Source organism: Herpailurus yagouaroundi, unplaced genomic scaffold, assembly GCF_014898765.1.
Source record: "Herpailurus yagouaroundi ecotype Mexico unplaced genomic scaffold, PumYag 29, whole genome shotgun sequence".
NCBI classification, from domain to species: Eukaryota; Metazoa; Chordata; class Mammalia; order Carnivora; family Felidae; genus Herpailurus; species Herpailurus yagouaroundi.
In genome coordinates this window covers 80,986,728-81,004,038 of record NW_024412377.1, presented here as the reverse complement: position 1 = coordinate 81,004,038, position 17,311 = coordinate 80,986,728, and the positions used below count along the sequence as shown (strand labels likewise).

Sequence of the window (17,311 nt, the reverse complement as noted above, 5' to 3'; positions counted from 1 at the left end):
TTCTTTTCTTTTCTTTTCTTTTCTTTTCTTTTCTTTTCTTTTCTTTTTTTTTTTAAATTTGAGTCTCTAGCTATATATCTTTTCTGAGCGTTCACAGGAAACCAGGAATGAGAATGGAGGGAAATTTGGGAGCCTTTGTGGTGGTTCAGCTCCTTGTATATCTGGTGGCCTTTGTAAAAAAAAGCTGCTCATTGCCCTGGTGTTTCTGTGCAGTAAATATGACAGAAACAAAATAGTTCTTGTTCCTGAATCTATGGAAGGATGGTCAGGATTCCCTTGCAGCCTTATTTGTTGTTGTAATCCTTTCGTGATTGTCCTGGTAGCACCTGTAGGACTTTGAAACCAAAGATATTTAGGGAAAATTGAGACTTAAGAGAATTAGTGATGAAGATGAGAGAAATGTAGAGATTTAAGGTAAAGGGGGAAACTGATAAGGCAGAGATTTCCAAAATGGTCATACCTTGAGTCTTGCAAATCTTTGAGAAGTTAGTTTAGTTTGGGGAGCAGGACACTGATGTATGAGGTCATAAGATGGAGGAGTTGGGTTTGGAAGGGGCAAGTAGACAAAAGGACTGATTAGACAAAAGGAATTGAGTAAGGGGATGAGTGAGTTAAGAATGGCATTTGGAAACCTTAGAAGGAGATAGAAAACATTTGACACAAGTTTAATCATGCTACATACTTCTCTCTGTCATAGTCAGAAAATGCATAGTCACTTGTGAGTTAAGACTGTTCTCTTTACTGAATGTGAAGAATATAGAGCCATTGACTTTTTTTTTTTTAAGTTTATTTATTTATTTTGAGAGAAACAGACGGGCAGGAGAGAGAATCCCAAGCAGGCTCCACACTATCAGCATGGAGCCTGAGGTGGGGCTCAGTCTCATGAACCGTGAGATCATGACCTCAGCTGAAATCAAGAGTCAGATGTTTAACCTACTGAGCCACCCACGTGCCCCTAGAGCCATGGACTCTGTAGGACTATCACGATAGTAGTCACTGTTTTTTATTACCTGTTTTTGCTCCACTTTTGTACTGATGCTTATGAGTGAACAATGAACCAATTTATATTTTTAAATTTTTTTTTAATATTTTTATTTACTTTTGAGACAGAGAGAGACAGAGCATGAGCAGGGGAGGGGCAGAGAGAGACGGAGATATAGAATCCGAAGCAGGCTCCAGGCTCTGAGCTGTCAGCACAGAGCCCGATGCAGGGCTTGAACTCACAGACTGTGAGATCATGACCTGAGCTGAAGTCAGATGCTTAACCGACTGAGCCACCCAGGCGCCCCTACTTTTTTTTAAGTCTTTTTTAATGTTTATTTATTTTTGAGAGAAAGTGAGTGCTAGTGGGGGAGGGGCAGAGAGGGAGACAGAGAATCTGAACTGAGCTGTCAGCACAGGGCTGGATCCGGGGCACAAACCCATGAACTGTGAGATCATGACCTGAGCCGAAGTCAGATGCTTAACCCACTGAGCCGCCCAGGTGCCCTATGAACCAATTTATTTTTTAAAAATTTCAACCCTTGCATCTAAACTTGGAGGAAACCAGTTCATTGACCAAATAAAGAAAATTCAGGCTTCTAAGGGAGTTTGAAAAAACAATGGAGAAGTAAGTTCAATTATACAAGGCTCTTTGAAGTCTTTTCCTTTAGTGTGTATTATTGCTTAATGAAGGTCTCCTGGGCATTCCTTCCACATATTTCAAGAATGCAGTCACCAAAACAAAATTTAAGCCAGTTGTCTGGACTTCTGTGGATTGGGGATTGGACAGACCAGAGTTTTTTCTAGCCCCCTGGTGCTGTCAGGGAGGCCAAACCAGTGATCTGGGATGAAGGGAGTTAAAGGCTTCCTTATGCTTCTCTGGGGAGAATTTCATAAACTGGGCTAAAGGAGAATGACAACTACAGTGAGAGAATGGGTATCTTTGTGGGTTGGGTGTGCTCCTTTCCTTCCTAGATCTTGCAGCAAATAATGGCCAGGGCTCTGTGGTAGTGTTTCGTAAACAACTGTCTTAGGCATTCACTGTCCTAGACCAACTTTCAGGTGGGCAGGGAAGCTTTGGGGGGGGGGGGTATGGTATTTCTCACAGCTGAAACTTATTTCCTAAGATTTAAAATAGCTGTTAGAACAGTCATCATCTCAAAAGCATTTCACCACTCCAGGGTTTTCTTCAGAGGAAAAATGCATGGTGATTAGTGGGAGTGATTGAAGAGAGCTAACTGTTTTAAAGATCTTTCTTTAACTTGGTATTGGTAGTGGGATTCAAAGGCAGAAGTGGTTTGATCCTTGTCTGGTTTCTTCTTGCTCCATAATTGTCAGAATGCCCTCAGTGATTTAGAGGGGCTGCTGTGGACCTTAGAGCCTGGTGGAAGGAATGAGTATGTCCAACATTTATCAAAATAATGTCCATGAGCTTGGGCTGCTTCCTTTTTATACTTATTAGCAGTATTTTCTCTGCCCTTTAAACTAAGTGCTAAGTACCTAAGCCCTTTGGGCCACTGACATTGTCCTTTCAGTATCTAGATTGGCTGGCTAGATTAAGAAAACTCAGTGTGGATGTAGTGAGTGTTAGTAGGAATAAGAAATGCTTTGCTGTTTACAACAGCAGCCTCACATCCATCTTCCTTAGTACAGGTTACTGTGAGAAGCTTGTAAGTTTTCATTTGGAGGAAGCACACAGAAAAATACTTGCATAGAAGGAGGGTCCAGTCTGACTTGGGGATTAGATGATAGTGTTTTGAAGTAGGTAGAAATAAGCACATGTTCACTACAGTGTGGCTAACTTTGCTCTAGTGCAGTTCATTGCAGTTCAGTACATGGTTGCAGTTTAACTGCCAATTCAGGAAACATTGTTGAGATAAAAACTTGAATTCACGCATAGAAGCTTTTCTTGGCAGATAATGAAATGACAGTGACTATTGGTGGACAAAAATGTAGTTATAATCCCAGACTTTTGGATAATCACCACTATATTTTTCAATGGGTTAATGATAGTCAAATTAACCCTCAGCAAGTTGTAAATTGATGGCAAAGTTTTTACTATGAAGATTTAAGATTATCATTTACCTTGAATTTTATCAGTCTGATGAGTCAGATGGAAAAGTATTTCAGAATTATCAGCAAAATAGTTCTTTTTCAAATCCCTCTGACATCAGGTCTAGCAAATTTATTCACCAATTGAGGTATTTTCTAGCTCAAAAGCATTCTGCATACACTGAAGAGTCCTCATAAATTTTCTTTGCAGATCTCATTCGGTGATAGGCATTCTTTTTAAATCACTCACAGGTATTTTTTATGCCTAATGCCATTTTTCATTTTATATAATGAATTATGATACATTAAGATTCTTTTGGAACTATATCCAAATATTTGATGGAATTAAAAATAAACCTTTTAGCTTTAAATCTTTACAAAGTATTTGTAGCTATGTAGATTTACCTGAAAGATTGATGAGCATAAGTATTTAGGATGCATTGACAATTTCAATTACTTTTTATGGCTAAATCTTTCTCAGAGGTGCCCTGAGGATTGTCAAGGACTGTGGGACTTATGTTATAAGGAAATATTTTAAAAATTGCTATATGTGATAAAGATTATAAATTTGATTGGAGGACAAGTTCAATATAAATATAAACATTATGGTAAATAATTTAGCCTAGAAAAGAAAAGAAAATCGAAAACTAAGCTACAATAATTTTAATTTTTCCCCATAAGAATATTAGCTAACTTTTAAGTGAATAAAATGGCATGTCTTTTTGTGAATTCTGATCTTTATGACAATACTCTGTACTGTTTGTCTGTATTCTTTAGTCCATGGGATATCTTGTTGCACTTGTTAAATTGATGTGTTTTAGGTGCCCTCTGGCCAGAATTTTAAGTAGAGTATTTCCTCTGTGGAATTGACAGTGTTTTTGAATGGTGGTTGTTCAGTAGAATTAAATGGTTATTGCTAGGACTTTGTACATTATTGTAAATTTTATATTTTCTTGGTTCTTTATTCCATTATAACTAACAACTAGAGAAAATAAATACAGAAATGAATACACACACACACACACACACACACAGAATTTATTGTAGAAAAATTGTTTTAGATGAATGCTTTGTCTTAAGTCTATTTTATAGAAACCAGGTAATACCGGGATTCAAATGTATTTTTGTTGTTCTTTATTTACTTTTTTCATTTTGAATTTCTTCCTTTTTACATCTTGCTAATGCTTTTCTTCATTTCTTATTTTTATCAAGACTAAAAATATTACAAACCAAAATTAGTGTTCCATGTCTCCTTGGTCCGTTCTTCTTTTGGGGAATCAGCACTGGGGGTCAGAGAAGAAGCCCAGAGGGAATATTTTAATACAGATTCTTCTTGCATACCATTTTAAACTGCATCAGTTAACAAGTATTTTTTAAATTTGTTTTTGACAGGTCCCTACTTATCTCTTCTTTTAAAAAATAATAGTTTTTAAAAGAATACCTTTCTCAAATAAGTATATTAAAACATACCTTCACTATGTGCTAACTTGTTCCAAGCTTTATTCTTTTTTTTAATTTTTAATTTTTTTTTTTAACATTTATTCATTTTTGAGAGACAGAGAGAGAGAGTGCAAGTGGGGAAGGGGCAGATAGAGGGAGACACAGAATCCGAAGCAGGTTCCAGGTTCTGAGCTGTCAGCACAGAGCCCGACAAGGGGATCAAACCCATGAACCGCGAGAACATAACCTGAGCCGAAGTTGCATGCTTAACCGACTGAACCACCCAGGTGGCCCCTAAGCTTTATTCTTAAAGCTGGAGTCAAGTAAGAGTGCAGTATTGTCTCTGTCTGCCCTTGGAAAGCTTACATACAGCAGAATAAATTTTGAAAAAAGGTATATGAACACACAATTTAGTATACTCTCTTTGAAAACGGTCAGGTTTGGAGGAGCACTGGTCCTATCCCACACTGCTTTCCTTAAATAGTTTTGGTTTTATACTTTTATTTTTTCATTTGGAGATCTACCCATGAATCTACCTCCTTTTGCAAGACTACTATCGTGTAGCATAATAGTGCAAAGTAATTCATACTGCCGGCCTTCAAATCCTGGCTCCTTACTCACTGGCTCTGTGACTCTTATTTAAAGATAATATCAGTGTGCCTGGGTGGCTCAGTCGGTTAAGCGTCTGACTTTGGCTCAGGTCGTGATCTCCCAGTTCGTGGGTTCAAGCCCGGCGTCGGGCTCTGTGCCGACAATTCAGAGCCTGGAGCCTGTTTCAGTTTCCCTCTCTCTCTCTGCCCCTCCCCTGCTCACACTCTGTCTCTGTCTCAAAATTAATAAACATTAAAAAATTAAAAAAATATATAATATCAAGATGTTTTAATATGTTTAGTTAAAAAACTAAAATGTGCACAGAAGCTCAAAACTTTTTCTGATATCACTGAGGTCTAGGAGACATGGTGATATGGCACATTCCTGCCATAGTGAGATTTTGAAAGTTGGGCCACAAATGATATTTCTTGTATCTTGTTTATTAAAGGCTTTAGGTCAGTATAGGATTCTTTCCATTTCATATTTATTAACAATTATGCATTTGTAACACTTGGAGGGAAGTGTTGCCTAAGAGTAGAGGAACTATTCATTTCTACATCCAGTTTAGTTCTTTTTCTGTCAAGCAAATGGAATAAGCACACCTCGCTTCATACACACTTCGTACAAGTAGAACTTGTTTCAGTGTTAAATCAGGTATTAAATATATTTTGTCTCTTGGGTGGGGTTGAAACAGTTAGGAATTCAAGACTAAAAGGGGTAGTGTTAACATGAAGGTATAGAATAAAGGTACTTCTTTAACTGGTAACAAGACCTGTATTTCAGACATCGGGAATGCAAACAAACATGTCTATAATATAATGTGTTTAAATTCTTACCTGTTTTGTTTGTGTCCTCACAGAAGCTTAATAAGAAACTAGTTTTACTAGTGAATTTATAGTTGTGCTAGTACCTGTGACACTGTATTTTGTTATTATTTTTGCTAAAGGAATGTAACTTGGCAGCCCCTGTTTGGCTCTGAGAATCTGTTGTGATTTATGGCAATTTACCTCCCTACCTCCATCCACCCTGCCAGAAGTCTCTGGGCCTGTTGCCTGTTGTTGTTGTTGGGTTTTTTTCCTCGCTAAGATATTATCCTGAACTTCTGAATCATATAAGGTAGTGATTTTGAACAACAGCAAGGTGAAGGAAGTAAGAAATAATCCTTTAAATGGCTGTATGGCTGGATTGCATGGGAACATGGTAGAGACATTCCTCTCCTTGAGTCACAATTGTTCCTAGGAAGCCTCAGTGTTCAGAAAATAGTGTTTTCTCACAGGAATAAGTTATTGGAGTTCATGTTTCTTCCCAAGAATGTTCAAAGAGGCATAAATGGTATATTATGAAAGCAGAGGTACCATTTGTTTATGACTCCATTTTCTGAATGGTGAAAACCACATTTCCTGTTCTGTATAAATGTACATGCTTGTTCAGCCAGGAACCATCAATTACATATGACAGAAAGCACACAGTTGTCCTATATTTGGTTCCTAATAGAGTTGGTACCCAACATAGTGCTCCACACATTAGATACACATATTAGATGCTCATTAAAGGTCTGAGACTAATATTACTTCATGCAACTCCAGAACAAACTTTAAGTAACAGTTGTGTTTCATTTTTACTTTTTCAATTTTTTTTTCCCAAGTAAGGTTGAATTTCAGTGCTCTTTTCCTTTTTCTTTAAATTTCTCTAAGACAAGTAGAGTAATTCCAAATCAGTTTTTTTTGAATATTCTTATCAGTGCTCATTCAGCTTTCTTTTCCACTGAAACGCCTTTCCAGCACCTGCTTTTTCAGACCCTGTGCTTTGTACTGGGAAGATAGTGCTAAATAAGAAATGGTTGTAGTGTTTGAGGGGAAGCAAGATGAAGGTTAGCAGGTTTGCATTTGAGACCAAAGTGATGCAGTTAAATCAGTTTCTTTTCTTGCAGTCCTGTGGGGCCTTCTGGCTGGCCTACTCTTGGGGACTTTGCCCTTCATTAGTGAGCCACAAAGACAAATCCCAAGCCAGTTAAATGAGACTTTTAAAAAGGAATTTCCTACTATCCCAGAATTGGGAAGAAGGCATGAATGGGCCATGTATAAGCATTCATGTGGCCTTATGGGTGGAATAGAGTAGGTGAAACTACATCATGGCTGTCAATCAGGCAAAACCATTGAGAGGCAGGGGTTATTAGTCGACACAACAGAATAACTAATGGTCGAAGTGTATTACAGCATGAGCTGAGATATGAAAGTATGAATATTAGACATGACACTAACCAGGAGGAAGAAAATGTGGGTTTCTGTCCCGAGGTTAATCAAAGGATAAAAATTAAATGACATTTTGAGAAAAAACCTGAAACAACTCCTTAGTGGCCAAGTAACATAAATTATGATATGTAAACTGTGAAGATATTTTTTCAACATCTCCTTCCCTCTTAAAAATATCCCTCCCCGTCTCAGTATATTTATGGAGTTATAACACAGAAATGGTATAGGCAGTGTATTAGCTCAGGCTGCCATAACAAAATACTACAGGATTGGGTGGCTTAAGCCAAAGAAATGTTATTTTCTTACAGTTATGGAGGTTGGGAGTCCAAGGTAAAGGTGACAGCATGGTTGGTTTCTGGTGAAAGTCCCCTTCCTGGCTTGCAGATGGCCACCTTCTTGCTGTGTCCTCACATGGCTTTTCCTCTGCACAGAGCTCTCGAGGCTCTTCCTCTTCTTACAGGAACACCCGTCTTACCAGCTCCACCCCCATGACTTCATTTAACCTTAATTATCTCTTTAAAGGCCCTGTCTCCAAATACAGTTGCATTGGGGTTACACATGCATTTCAGCACGTGAATTTTCGGGAACATAGGCAGCCATATTTTGGACCATTTGTTTATCTCAAGGTAAAGAAGATTATATTTTTCCATAGGAACAAATGGTTAGAGTCTACATTCCTTCTTCCTAAGGATGCTGAAAGAAACACAAATGGTTCAGTTCTTTTTTTCTGAACCCAGGAATCCAGGATGATTCAAAACCCCTTGTGCCCTTGTATAAAGTTATACAGACCATCTGTATTTATTTTTCTTCATGTATTTACTCTATATGCTTTTTCAAACAGTATAATGAAACTTCAGTGCTTGAATTGTGGTATCTGGAGAGTTTGGGAATTTTTTATTTATCTTTAAAAGCAAGAGTTATGCTTCTTAAGTATTTTGGTCTCAGGACCCCTTTTATACTCTTACAAATTATTGTGAATCTCTAGGAGATTTTGTTTATATGTCTAGATATTTACTGTACTAGAAATTAGCACTGAAAATTTTTTTTAAAAATAAAAATTAGTAAATTTCATAGTGACAATAAAAAAAATGACATCTTAAAATAGAAATAGCTATCCTCCAAAACAAATTAGGGGAGGAATTATCTTACATTGTTGCAAGTCTCTTTAATGTCTGGCTTAATAGAACACAACTGGATTTTCAGATTTGCATTCTGTCTGTTGTATCTCATGTCGTGCGTGTAGCCTATGGAGAACTCCCCTATACCTACGAGAGAGTGGGAGTGAAAATGGCAGATAACATCTCAACGTGAAGACAGTTTTGGCCTTGAAGACTGCTAAAAATATATGAGGGATTCCCAGGGTACCCATACTGCACCTTGAGAACTGTCACTCTAAGCATTAAACTTGCCTTTTACAGGGGCTGGAGATGAACACCTTAGGAGTCTAAAATGGGTAGAAAGTGGAGCTGATGGAATTGGGCAGCGAGTTTAAGATAGATCTAGGTCATAGAAGGAAATGTACTAGCCAGGAATATCTGACAAGCCACACCTCAGATGCCTTGGTTAATTGAAGACTCTACTGTCATTTCATTTCAGCCCTGGATAGTTCTAGGGAGGACACAGATTTTAAAAAAGTATTCAATTGTCCTTTATAAAATGGATTTTTATCTATATTCTGTTTATATTTGAAGGGATTTCAACAAGCTGCCCCTCTTTCCCAATACCCCCTCCCTCCAACATAACACTTAATATGGATGCATCATTTAACTTCTCAGCCCTTCAGTGATGTCTTAGACTTATCTTAATTATAATGAATTAGAGGTCTACAAAGTTCAGTTATTTTTGTTTTCTGCTTGTCCAGAATGTTATAAAACCCTTTGTCCCATACTTGCCCTGCCATAGAATGATCTGGATCTTTAAGAGAACTAGAATCAACTGTCTTTTTTTTTTTTTTCCTTGGGGCTCTTTGGGGCCATTAATAACTAGGACTGATCTGCTTAAAACTGTCTTGCCCCCAAATTAAGACATATGGTAAACTGATTAAGTATAAACATGTACACCCTGCCATGTACACATAAGTTCAGCCAACTGAGCGAGAATTCTGTAAAAAATAGGTGATATACCCACTCATCCTAATGCAGCCATTTGAAGTACTTTGAAATACTTATTAATATTATAGAGAATTAGCCTTACGTCTCTTGGTGTTTAAGTGTCAGGAATACGTTTAAACAGGAGACTTTTTATGCTTCCTTTTTTGTGAGCGGAGAAAAAGCCATTTTGGAACAAAGGTCTAAAGTCTGGTGTCTGCCAATAAGTAGTTATTGTTCAAATAAACCTCTCAGATTGGACTTTTTATAATTAAAATCAGAGTACTGAAGTGTTGCATATTCCTCATTCTTGGTGTTACCTTTTTAAAATTTAAAGTCAAAGCAAAACCAGAAAGCTTTATAATTTATTCCTCCTTCCATTCCCATTCTTAGGCAATCACTGACCTGCTTTCTGTTACCATAGATTGGTTTACTTTCTAATTCTGTAGAATTTTATATAAATGGAATTATATAGACTTTGTATAAATGGAATCATAGACTGTCTTTTTTCGCCTGGCTTCTTACAATTAGCATAATTTATTTTGAAATATCCATGTTCTATCAGTAGTTCCTTTTTCTCTCTTTTCTTTTTAAATTGCTGAATAGTATTCTATTGTATTGATATGCCATTCTTTGTTTATCCATTTACCTCTTAATGGGCATTTGGTTCCAGCTTTGAGTTATTACAAATAAAACTGTTGTGAAGACTCAAATACAAGTCTTTGTGTAGACATTTGTTTTAGTTTCTCCTAGGTAAATGCCTTGGAGTTGATTGGTTGGATTACCTAGGAGCTGTCTGTTTTAACTTAAGAAACTGCCAACTGTTTTCCAAACGGGTTTTACCATTTTACATTTCCATCAGTGGTGTTTGAGAGTGCTTATTCTCTACATCCTTACCAAAATTTGGTATGATTAATTTTTTAAATTTTAGCCAATCCAGTGTGTGTATCACAGTGCGGTTTTAATAGCATTTCCCTGATGACTACTGATATTGAGTGTATTTTTTTTTTTTTTTGGCAGTAGTTCATCTTTTTTTTTTGTGAAATGGCTGTTCAAGAGTTGGTTAGAGGTTATAGAAGTTGTTTATGTATTCTGGAGACATGTTTACACAAAGGTATAAATATATCTGTGTAATATAGAACATGGATTATGTATATTACACAAACATATATAATAACAGTTCCATATATGTAAAAGCAATAAAGATGTTGCTCTATCATTTTCTGGCTTTCATGGTTTTCTGTTAAGAAACTCATGGAGGGGTACCTGGCTGGCTTAGTCTGTGGAGCATGCGACTTTTGATCTCTGGGTTGTGAGTTTGAGCCCCACATTGGGGTAGAGTTTACCTAAAAAAAAAAACAAAAACAAAAGCAAAAATCTCATGGTATTTGTACTGGTGTTACCCTATATGTAACATATCACTCTTTTCCTATTTAGTTGCGAGTGTTTTTTTTTTTACTTTTGGTTTTTAGAAGTTTGATTGTGTCTTGGTTTGGTTGTCTTTGGTCCTTTTATTTATTTATTTATTTATTTATTTATTAAAAAAAAAATTTTTTTTTTCAACGTTTATTTATTTTTGGGACAGAGAGAGACAGAGCATGAACGGGGGAGGGGCAGAGAGAGAGGGAGACACAGAATCGGAAACAGGCTCCAGGCTCTGAGCCATCAGCCCAGAGCCCGACGCGGGGCTCGAACTCCCGGACCGCGAGATCGTGACCTGGCTGAAGTCGGACGCTTAACCGACTGCGCCACCCAGGCGCCCCGGTCCTTTTATTTTTAAGGTTCATTGAACTTCTTGAATTTATAAATGTGTGTCTTTCACTATATTTGCAAAGTTTGGGGCAATTATTTCTTAATAATTTTTCTGTCTCAATGTTTTTATCCTGTCATTTTGGGACTCCCAATTACATATATGTTAGTCCTTTTGATACCTTCTTACATATCCCTGTGGCACTGTTCATTTTTTTTTTCCTCAATCTTTCTTTTCTCTGGGTTCTTCAAACAAAATAATTTGTCTTCAAGAAATATTTACTGTCTGGTATGTGAATCATAATCAAAATTGATCTTCAGTTTCGCTTATAAATCCCCTAAAAAATAACTGCAGTAAAGAAAGAGCTGCAGTGAAACTTGGTTCAGTGACTAAATCTAAAGTATAATTAAAAAAAAAAAAACTCACACGATATGATTTGCTGTAAACTTTTTTTTAAGTTTATTTTTGAGAGAATGAGCGAGCAAGCAGGGGAGAACAGAGAGGGAGGGAAAGAGAATCCCAAGCAGGCTCTATACTGTCAGCACAGAGACTGACACGGGTCTAATCTCACAAACCGGTGAGATCATGACCAGAACCAAAATCAAAAGTGGGACACTTAACCGGCTGAGCCATCCAGGTGTCCCAAATTTGCTGTAAAATTTTAAGTTGCTAATTGAAATGTATTTTTAAACAAATTGGCCAATTTGGTGTTTGGGGTATGGGAGCATCATTTCCTATATTAGTATTCTTTTATCAATTGGGACAGTGAGTTCTGTGTCCCAACAGATAGCATTGCAGTTATTTTTCCCCAATGATGACTATATGTTGAGATCAGTCTTTGTAAGAAGATAGGAAAATAATAAAATGTGTTAGAAATATTTGCATTGAAAAACAAATTTTAAGGGGCACTGAGGTGGCTCAATAGGTTAAGTGTCTGACTTTGGCTCAGGTTATGACCTCACAGTTCATGTTGGGCTCTGTGCTGACAGCTCTGAGCCTGGAGCCTACTTCAGATTCTGTGCCTCCCTCTCCTGAGCTCGTGCTGTGTCTCTCTCTCTCTTTCTCAAAAATAAATAAACATTAAAAATTTTCTTAGAAACCCACAAATTTTAAAAATTAGGCTTTATCTTTTAGCCAGAAAACTAACTTATTTATAATTATGCAGATTCCGTCATCCCAAGTGTCACATTTTCCTGTATCAGGATTCAGCTAGTACTATAGGGTAAAAGGAGACAGCAAATAGATTTTCTCAAAAAATGTTCTATAGTAGAACATGAGAAATTTCTCTAGGAATATAATTTTTTTCTATCATATCTAGTCTCTGTTTTGTCTGAGAACAGCATGGAACCATGTTGCTCAGTCTTGAAATGTCACCTTGTCTGTTCCCCTGCAATAATTTTTTATTTTTCTGGTTTGGTCTTAAAGTCTTGAGAATTCATTTTATTATGAAATGTAAAAACTCATTTAAAAAAAGCATTTCACAGTTCTTTGCTCTTTTCAAAGGAAATAGAGTATCTGGAATAAAGTAATAACCGTAGCATCTTGTAGACTTGCTCTTTAGGTTGATGAGTTCTTGCACAATGTTATAAAGTTCTATTATCTGAAAAAGACTCGTTAAAAAAAAAATGTGTCTTCTGTGGTGCAAGAACAAATGACTTCTCTGTGGTTGCTTAACCATTTCCTGTAAGTCTGAGAAAGTGGTTGTTTTCAAAATCATTGAGCTGAACTTGGGTTGATCTAAACTTAGCTGTGCAGTTGTGTGGGTTAAACTCACTCGTTGTTTCACTTCCATCTTCCTTGTAAAAAATTAAAATCTAAAAATTCAAAAAATCTTGTTTTCATTCGTTTTAACTAAGTAGCTGAATAATTTTGAACAAAAGTTAATAATCTGTAAAATATAACGGGCTTAGAGTGTCTCATAAAAAGCTTCTAGTTTTGTGAACTAGCAAAAAATAAAGTTTCAGTGAAATGGGTAACTGTGTTGTATTTGGATAATTTCAGAATCCTAATGAAAGAGGGAGCAAGTTCGATTTACTGCCCAGGATGGAGTTGTAACAGGGAATGTAAATTGGGCAAAATCAAGTAGTACTTTTTCAGTATCCACTAAATGCCTGGCTGAAAGAGTTGTAGAAACTATAGTGCCATTGTTTGACACATGGCAGTAGTTTCGTGGATCTCTGACACCATCCTAACCCTCTTCGCAGCTCTTCAGCTCTGATGTAGGGATGGCTCTGTGACCACCCACCACAGATCCAGAGGCTGCTGAGACATGAGGCATTTCTCTGGTACATGGGACCTGGTTTGACATTCCTGGCCTATTTTAAGTCATGGCACATGGTCTTGAAGGGTTTAGCTACCATAGAAAAATATGGGTTTGAAATTTGGCCATGTCACTCACTAGCAAGTTATCTAACTCTCCAATTCCCATTTCTTCATCTATAAAATGTTGTGGGGATTAAATTAAATGAGTTGACATATGTAAAATCCTGATTAATAATACCGAAAGCTAATAATTATTTAGCACTTTATGTGCTAGGCTCTGTTCTAAATGTTTTATACATATCTCATTTAATTCTCAAAACTCAGTGAGATAGGTACTGTTATTATCTCCATCTTACAAATGAGCAAACTGAACTTGGAAAGATGAACTAACTTGCTCAATCAAGGTTACACGGGAATGACACAGCAGTCTAGTTTCAGAGACATTCCTAACTACTTTGCTGTGCCCAGTGCATTGTTAGCGCATGCTGAAGCCCTTAGTGAATGTTGGTTTTTATCACTGTTTGTGGTGGTGTTAAGATGATGGTTTTGATAACGAACTAGGTCTTACTTTTTTCATTGTTTGCCCTGGTCCTGTACTAGGGCCCCAGGCATAGCATCACCACATCTATTGATAAGGGAGTAAGAAACAATGAAGTCATGTACTTCAAGTTTTCCTCAAAGCCCTTGGAGGGAAAGCTCACAGTTGCACACAGTTTTGTATAAAGAATGCTGAGTGTTCTGAATACCGGATGTTCTATTCTTATGTGTCTGAGTTGGAGTCTAACCATGAGGCCCTGCTTCTGTTCCCATTTCCAAGATGTCACAGAATCGTAGAACTAGTATGTGTAGTGTGATTTTAGGGGATTGTGTAAGAAATGTACACCACGATATTAATAGTGTATTGTGTAGAGGATGGATAAATCATTCATCTGTTGCTGTGTAACAAATGACAATACTTAATGGCTTAAAATAATAACCTATTTTATTTGCCCACTATTTTGTAGGTCAACAATTTGTACTGGGCTCAGCTGGATGTTTCTTCCACTGATCTTGCCTGGGGTCACTTGTAGCAGCCATCATTTGGCAGCTTAATTTGGAACTGTGAGATTTAAAATAGCTTAACTGGCATATCTGGCAGTTGGTGCTGCCTGTTGGCTGGACTTGTCTTCCCATGTGGTTCTTCATCCATAAGGATGCTAGCTCAGATTTATTCTCATGGGGCTCTCAGGTCAGCAAAAGAGAAATAATGAAAGCAACAAAGCCTTTTAAAACTAGGATTGGAGGGGCGCCTGGGTGGCTCAGTCGGTTAAGCGGCCGACTTTGGCTCAGGTCATGATCTCGCGGTCCGTGAGTTCGAGCCCCGCGTCGGACTCTGTGCTGACAGCTCAGAGCCTGGAGCCTGTTTCGGATTCTGTGTCTCCCTCTCTCTGACCCTCCCCCGTTCATGCTCTGTCTCTCTCTGTCTCACAAATAAATAAACGTTAAAAAAAAATTTTTAAAAAAAACAACTAGGATTGGAAATTGTACAGTGTCACTTCTGCATTCCATTGATTGAAACAAGTTATAAGGCCATTAGATTCAAGGTGGATATAGACTCCACCTCTGAATAGGAGGTTCCATCAGAGATTAATGGTACATTCTACCTGATGTCCAGGTTTCCTGATTTCACCATCCAGGGCCATTTCTAAGTTTATTTACTTATTTTGAGAGAGAGAGGGAGAGAGAGAATCCCAAGCAAGCTCTGCACTACCAGTACAGAACCGGATGTGGGGCTTGAACCCATGAACCACGAGATCATGACCTGAGCCAAAGTCAGATGCTTAACCAACTGAGCCACCCAGGTGCCCCCAGGGCCATTTTTAAGACACCTCAACAGTGTTGATAATTTTTCATCATTTTATTAACTTTAGATCTTCATAGATTAAAACATGATCTGTACATGTTCAAGGGGGTTCTCCTATTTTTATACATTTAAAAAGTAGAAAATATAGATACTAAAAACACCCAACATACTCATAACTCCCAGAAATAACAATGTTTACATTTTTATTTACAGTGTTTCCAACTGGGTGAATATTTATTTATTTAAAATTCCATTACCTGCCTCTTAATACTATATTTTGAATACCTTTCCATGTTTAAAATAGATGTAAATAAGTTTTATGATGTAAATAACTTTTATGTCTATATAATACTTTATTAGGTATGAATATACCTTTGTCACATACTTCGATTATTTCCTTTCTGTTGCTCTGTAAACAAGACTGCTGTAAACATTCTTACACATATATTTTTCTGCAGTTACTCTTAGGATGCATTTCTCTTATGGAGTTACTTGGTCAAGTAACTTATTTTAGGTTTTGACATGTATTGATGAGACATGATTTTAAACATTCTATAGTTTAAACTTATCAGTAAGTATAACTGCAGAGCAAAGTTCTTAGGTGTTATAGAAAGATTATTCTTTAGACATTCACAAGTGGATGTACCCATTATGATTTGTGTTTGGGGGAACTTAGATGTGTGTGTGGGGATTGTTGGGATGAACTGTTAGGGTGAGCCTTAAATTTAGACCACTTTCCCTTTAACATGATCTCAAATATAATGAATAACTGAAAACCTAGATAAAAATGGCAATCATAAAAAAATAACACTGCTTTAGAATTTCAAATCAAAATGTGTTAACTTAGTTACTAATATTATCTTCTTGACTAAAGCTTTTATTTTGCATACAGGCCCACTGATTAGAGTTCTACAATATTTCATCTTATATATGATATGTGCTGTTTGTGACGCATCTGTAATTTATAGATCTTCATTATTTTTCAAATGGTTTGAGAACTTAAGACACTTTGAAGGCTGGGAGCAAAATTCTTCTGTAGGGCCCTCCTCCCCTAATCTTTTTGTTTTACTTGCTAATACCTAATCTGGCAGCTGTGTTATTTGGGGGACTCATTTTTGTGGTGTCTTTCTGCTGCATACTCAGCTTTCGTAGAAGCAGTTTTCATTCTTTTTTTCATTTAATGCAGCACTTATTTACATAACTACAGTTATACTTTTAACTAGCATAAATTGATTGGAGAACAACTAATTCTTGGCAAGAATACAACTGCCCTGGTGGGGACATAAGTGCTTGAATCTTCTAGAGAGTAGCCCTTTAGACATTCAGTGGACACTTGGCATCAGAAAATGTCTTTCAGGGGAGAATGAACAGCATTTGTTAATTTGGAGGTTTAAGTGGACATAAGTTAAAAGAACATCTACTTTGTTGAGGTAGAAAATTTTCTTTATTTACTGAAGGAAATTACTCTTCTTAATTCTTGTTTTACAGTTAAGGTTTGAATTAAACTACAGGTGTTTATTTGTCCCTCTCCTTGATCCTTTACATCGAATCCTGTATCTGAAGCATTTTGTGGCAGGATTCTTTATGTGCTATAGCTCATGTTTGTATTTGATACTTTTTGGCCTTTGGCATTCTCTAGTAGAACGCCTCCTTTTCATCTTCTATGTTCTCCTTGATAGATATTTAAAGGTTTTTTTTTTTTTTTAATGTTTATTTTTGCAAGAGAGAGAAAGAGAGACAGAGATAGAGCGTGAGCAGAGAAGGGGCAGAGAGAGAAGACACAGAATCTGAAACAGGCTTCAGGTTCTGAGCTATCAGCACAAAGCCTGACATGGGGGGCTGAAACTCTGGAATGGTGAGATCATGACCTGAGCCAAAGTTCGATGCTTAACTGATTGAGCCACCCAGGCACCCCTACTTGATAGATATTTAAAATAATGTGCTTCATAGCTGCAACATTAAACTAGCAAACTCATCTTCTTTGTTGCTGCCATCCTGCACTGAAGTGTTGATTTTTGCTTATAGGACTACAAAACTGCACAGAAAGTAACAG

The 17,311-nt window shown here is 37.1% G+C and overlaps 1 protein-coding gene and 1 long non-coding RNA gene across 3 annotated transcripts in view; one reads left to right on the top strand and one right to left on the bottom strand.

Moving 5' to 3' along the window:
• Positions 1 to 17,311, top strand: part of LNPEP (leucyl and cystinyl aminopeptidase) — a 96,274-nt gene that overhangs the window by 6,318 nt on the left and 72,645 nt on the right. The window lies entirely within an intron of this gene.
• Positions 3,947 to 7,735, bottom strand: LOC121012643 (uncharacterized). Its single transcript, XR_005782205.1, has 2 exons — positions 7,623 to 7,735; positions 3,947 to 4,316 (listed from the first exon to the last, which is right to left on the bottom strand). It is a non-coding gene; the product is annotated as an uncharacterized LOC121012643 (long non-coding RNA).